The sequence below is a fragment of the Corvus cornix genome, chromosome 20, assembly GCF_000738735.6.
Source record: "Corvus cornix cornix isolate S_Up_H32 chromosome 20, ASM73873v5, whole genome shotgun sequence".
NCBI lineage: Eukaryota > Metazoa > Chordata > Aves > Passeriformes > Corvidae > Corvus > Corvus cornix.
In genome coordinates this window covers 8,016,065-8,022,137 of record NC_046349.1, presented here as the reverse complement: position 1 = coordinate 8,022,137, position 6,073 = coordinate 8,016,065, and positions in this window count along the sequence as shown.

Below are 6,073 nucleotides of genomic sequence, written 5' to 3'. Positions count from 1 at the left end.
CACCGGCACATGGGGCACGGCCCGACACACCGGGCGGCACCGGCACGGAGCCCCGCGGCCTTGGGGCAGCGCCGGCACAGGGCACCGGGGATTTCCTTGCCTGCCACGGCCCGGGCGCTCTGTACGACCCCCGAGCTCCGCTCCCCGGCCCAGCCTCTCATCGAGCTCGTTAATTAGAGCTGATCGTTCACCGCAGTAACGAGCCGCACTGCCTGTCTCCTCATCCCGCCTTCGGCGTTTGGGGCTCCCGTTAGGTCCGGCAGTGGCTGCGGTGCCCGGAGCCTTCCCGGCACCCCCAGCCCGCCCTGGGTGCCCGGTCACAGGGACCCCCAGCCCGCTCCCGGTGTGCAGCTGCCGGGACCAGGCCGCTGCCCGCTCCAGATGTGCCTCATAAACCGGATTCTCTCGCGGTGCCACCTGCAGTGACATCAAAGGGGAAACAGTGGCAGGAGAGGGGGATCTGGCCCGCCCTGCTGCGGGCAGAGCTTGGTGACAATTTGCTCTAGTGACAATCTGCTGTACCCTTTGGAGGGGCTGGGAGTGGAGTGGAAGCGCAAGCCCCACCGGCAGCACAGCCTGCAATTCCACCTGGGTCTGAGATCTGCGCCAGAGCACAGGGAAGCCCTGGGCTGCTCCGCTTCCAACCGTTTTGCAATCCCCTCCCTGAAAATCCCGCTGGGTTGGGGCCTTGTTTCATTTTCAGAACCTTTTCCCCTGTCTCTTCGGGTTGCCCAGGATGAGGCATGAAAAGGGAAGTGAATATAGATGGGGAAATGGAATTTGTCAGAGCCCTTTCCATCAGCACCTTGGCCACCCGAGCAGAGGATTTGCACCCACGAGAGCTCCTGGAAATGCCCTTCCTGGAGCACAGCACATGACCCCCATCCGCCTGCTTGGTCCTGGAAGGACAGGAAGCACTTTAACAGCTTAACTTTTTATTGGGGGATTTTTTGAGGGGTTCTTGAGAAGTTTGGAGCCGTGGTGCACATCTCATTTCGAAGCTGAGCTCAGTGGAAACCCAGGGAGTGGCTGAATGCTGAGCCCACGAGAAAAATCTGGAATTTTCCAAGCTCACCAGAGCCTGGATTCCTGAAAATCTGGCCCTGAGAGGTCAGGAGGAGCCAGGAGGGCTGCGGCTCACAGGGACTGCCGTGGCCTCTGCCAGCTCTGCCAGGCACAAAGCCCACTGCCAAGTCCAGCCTCCCTGAACAGCCAGGGATCAGGCTGTGCCTCACGGGATTGCCCTCCAAAAATCCCCTGCTGATTTCCCTCTACCTTCAGGCTCTGGCTTTTAATTAAATACATCATGGTGCCAACTTAATCATTCCCCAATCCCAAGACCTTGAAGGCTGTTGGGAAGTGCAGAGCAATCCTAAATTTGAGGAGAGGGGGAAAATAAAATCCCTTTTGTGTTTTCGGATCTGCTGGGGCTCTGGCGCGGTTGGGCAGTTATTTGGGGGGCAAAATGTCTGTGGAGGCGTTTGTTCGTCCTGGCAGCCACAGCCCTGCACCCTCCACATCCCCTCGGTTCCCCTTTTGCTGCCACCGGGATTTTCGCTCGGTTGGGACTTTTTTTTTTGGCCGTTTGCTGCCGAATGCAGAAATGCCAGACTTGGGGCGAGTTCCCTTCGCTGACGCCCTTCCAGCCGTGTGGAGGCGGAGGGGAAGGAAGGGGCCATTTGACGGGTCTCGTTTAGGAGGCGGGTGGCATCTCCTGGTGCCCAGGCATCCGTGTCTCTGGAAAGCGCATGTCCCCGGGCACCACCTTGTTTTCCAACCCTGTCAGAGCCTAAAATACAAGCCACTGTTTCCCAGCAAAGCAAGGAATTGCGTGAACGGCCACGCACACGGGAAGCAGCACCCGTGGGCGTCCTTGGCAACCGCATCTCCCGGGATAGGGATGCTCCGGGTGAGCACTGACATTCCTCAGCTGCCGGCTCCCGGTGTCTGCGCCGGGCTAGGGCAGGCGCCGCTGCTCCGTGGCTTCGCTGGAAGCCGCCGCGTTCTGGGCTCTGTGCCCCCTTTTAAAGCAAGCCCTGACCTAGATTCCCTCCCTGCCCGTGCACCGCCGCCGGGCTCTGCTCTCCCGCCGCTCCTCCCCGCGGCTGGAAGGGGCCCAGCGGAGCAGGCCGGGCTCCTGCTCCTTATGCCAGCGGCATCCGCCCCGGTGGAGCGGGGAGCGAGCCTGCGCCGGCCGATACAGCCCTATCGCCCTTTCCCGGCCCGCAGCGATTCCCAGGCGCGAGGTGTTAACGGAGCATCCCCCGAGCAGGAGGGGCGGCCAGTGGGACTATCACTGCTCGGCAGAGATATCACCGCCCAGAGGCAGCGGTGGTGGCCCACGGCCAGCCTTGGGCTCTGCCTGTCCTCCCCCCATGGCAGTGTCCCCCGTTCCCATTCAGCCCCCGGCATGTCCCACCCCTCGGGCTGACACCAGGGACAGCATCACCCGGGGGTGCAACGGGGAGGGAGCACAGCTGGATGGCCTCCTGCAGAGTGTGGGTGCAACAGGACCCTGTCTGTCCATCCATCTGTCTGTCCCTGTGTCCATCTGCACATCCATCCATCCATCCATCCATCCATCCATCCATCCATCCATCCCTCCATCCATCCATATCTCCCCATTAGAGTCAACCCCCACTCGTGGTTATATCCCTGACCAATCCTTGGGTCACCCACATGCAGCCACATGGGATAACATTTACGTGGGCACTGATGGCAAAACACACCTTTAAGAGGAAAAACCATCATTAAAAAATGGTGTGTGCACCAGCACCCTGCCTCTGGGGCACAGAGGCAGGACTGGGAGCTGCACACATTGGACAATCCTCCGCAATCATCCTGGGAGCTACCCAAGCCCCCTTTGTGTGCCCCCGCCCCCAAAACCTTTTATGCTTCAGGTGAGACAGATCCTCTTTCCTCATCCCACAGGTGGGAACAGGGGTGCAGAGCAATATTGGGGTTCCTCTTTCCCCATCCACCACTGGCCCCTGCGTGCTGCAGGGCATCTCCCGCCCGGTGCTGCCTTCCGCTTTCCTCCAGACCCAAAATAGCCCCCGGATGACGGTGGGGGGATGCCGGGGGCGGCGCTTCCTCTTTCTGAGACGCCACCGCAGCTGCTGGGGAAGGTACAGGGACTCTCAAGTGGGGATGAGCCATGGGGACGTGGGCGCAGCTGCTGGGGCTGACATCAGGCGTGGATCGAGAGCATCCTCTGGATGCCCGGCTCCTTGCCTGGGCCACCTCAACATCCCCCACTTTGCCATCTCCCTGCCGGTGTGAGGAGTTGGTGAGAACACCCGGCCCAGTGGCTGCATCCCACGGAGCAGTCTGGGGTGGGCTGGGGTCCCGGCACCTCCGGGGGTTCCCCGTGCCCCCCTCTCCACCCCAAGCAGAAAGCTGCACCCACGGGCTGCCCGAGGGGTTCCCGTCCACGTCCCACTCTTCCCCAGAAAGTGTCGGTGACTCCCTGACTGGTGGCTGGGCTTTCCCAGTGTCAGCCGGAGTCCCCATGTTCCCACCACAAACGCCCTCAGGAGCCATGGGAACAATTTCAGCTGGAGGAAGTCAGACTCTTCTCCTCTGAGGCCAGTTTTGAAGCCTCTCATCACACCCCTCTGCCTGGAAACGGGTCCCTTAATCTCCGCTTTGTTATCCCGGCTTGTTTGTCTGCTCTCAGCTCCGAAATAGCTCCTGGGGACACCCGGGTACTCTGTGTCAGCCACCAGTGCTGCCCCGACTGTGGGGTTTCTCTCCTGGCCCCACCTTGTCATATCTTGTTTCCACCCTCGTCACTGGGAATTCCCCCAGCAGCTTTTGGGGTGAAGTTGCTCATCTCCGCGGTCGCAGCAGAGTCCGGGGAGCCACCAGGGCCGTGGGGCAGCAAGGATTGTCCCGTTCCAGCCCCACATCAGCAGAGCACCTCAGGGGGATGCAGAGGACGTGGAGGGACGCGGGGTGAAGCCCCTGGTCTCGGGGCTTCCCACGCACCCCCAGAATGATGTGCACACCCGGGAGCTTGCACTCCTGTGGGGACACGCGCACTCGTGGGGACAAGGGACGTGCGCAGCTGAAGGACCCGGTGGGTGATGGAGCCACGTCCCGTAACCGGGACCTTGAACCCCCCAGCCTGGCTGGGGTACAAGGGAAGCTTCCCGGGGTCGTGGCGTGCAAAAGCCACGCTGCTGCCACTGCAGCTGTGACCCCCTCTGGGCGTCAGCTGCCATTCCTGGGAGCTGGGGCAAGGATCCGTCCCTCCAGCCCTCCCTCGCGCTCCGGAAACGGGCTGGGCAAAAACCCTCCTCCTCCCTGCTTCTGCCTGATTTCCCCTGCCCTGCCCAGGGCTGCTCTGGGACCTGTTTCCCACCCCGCTAGCCCTGCCCTGGGATCCATCCAGCACCATCTGCCGCTTGGAAGAGCCCTGTTCCCTAAGCTGCTCTAATCCCTGAATCCTATCTGCGTCCCGCAGTCGGTGTGAGCTGCCGGCAACGAGCATCTCCCCGGCTTCCGCAGCCCACGCTCCCGCAGCCCACGGCCACGCTCCCTGCGGCTCTCCCGGCTTTTCCCTGCCCGTCATGCTGGGGCTGGTCGGGCGCTGAGCAGTCCCTGCGCTGCGGGACAATGGGAAATGCTGGGAGAGGCAAGAGCAGAAAAGCACTGAGTGATGCTCGACGCTGCTGCCTGCTGCCTTCCTCTGCCCTGGGAGCGAGCCGAGCTCTGAGCCAGGAGCGCAGGAGGCAGCGCCGGGATCGGGAGGCAAGAGAGGGGAGAGGTCCCCCGGGATCGGGAGCTGTGGGGCAGCTGGCAGGAGAAGAAAAGGAGCGAGGGGCCGCGGAGAGGTGGGAGGAGGGTGGGGGGCGGTGAGCCCGGGGGTGAAAGAGCCGAACGCTGGAGCAGACAGACCCGGCGGCTCAGGAAGCCGGGGAGGAGCGGGGGGCTGGGGAGGTCTCCCCCACTCTCTCCGCCGAGGAAGCGCAGGGAAGAGCTTCCCGGAGGATGCAGGGCATGGAGGGAGAGGAAGCGCCGGAGACAGCTGCACAACATCTGGCAGCGGCGCGGCCCCCCGGGACCCCGAGGCAGCCGAGCACGGGGGGGCCGGGCCAGCGCGACGCTTCCTGCCACCCCTCCGCTGCCAGATGTGCACCCCTCTCCCCCCGGCCCTGCACCCCCACCCTTCCTCCCGCCGGGACGTGCCCAACACCTGTTTCCAGTTCAGTCCCAGTTCGCCGGCGCTCCCAGGACCCCGCGGTCCCCGCAACGCCCAGGGGACACGCGGCCCCGTCACCTCTGGCATCCCCATGCTCTGATGGCCTTCCTGGCTCCCGCGGGGCGGGCTGGGGGGAACGACCAGTGCGTGTCCGCAAGTGGAGCGCGTTCCCCTCCGTGGCACTGTGGTGCCCTTTCCCATATCAAGCCCGGGCGTCCAGCAGCCCCGGCCCCAGCGGAGCAGGACGGAGGATGCAGGACCACCCCATCCCGGCCGGCACTTCCCACCCGATCCTTCCTGCCCCGAATCCCTCTAGATGCAGACTGCCCGGGGCAGGGAACTGCCCATTGCGCGGCCCCGGGAAATAGCTGGGTAAGGTTGAACAGCAAGACAGGATTAGCCTCGGGCAGGGAAAATAGCCTCTCCCTTCAAAAATAGCTTCCTGGGATTAAAAATAGCCAGAGGTCCCAGAGCCGTGACTGCAGGGGGACATAGGCACCAGCTGGGCCGGGCCACCCGCTCCCGCGCCGGGGGACAATTAGGGGCATTATGGAGAGCTTAGGGCTGCCCGGAGCCATCTGGCCACAGGCAGAGCCCCTCAGCACCATCCCTGCAGCCGAGTCAGGCCCCTCCAGGTGATCCCATGAGCCCCATGGTGCGGATGGTTCCCAAATCCTGGTTATTCCCCTTTCCAGGCAAGCTGTGTGGTGCAGCTGACATGCTGGAGGGAAGGGATGGTATCCAGTAGAACCTGGACAGTCTGGAGAAGTGAGCCTGTGCTGTCCAGAGGAGTCTATGGAGATGCTCCAAAAGCTGGAGCTCTTCTGCTCTGGAGACAGCTGAGAGAGCTGTGGGCATCCAGCCTGA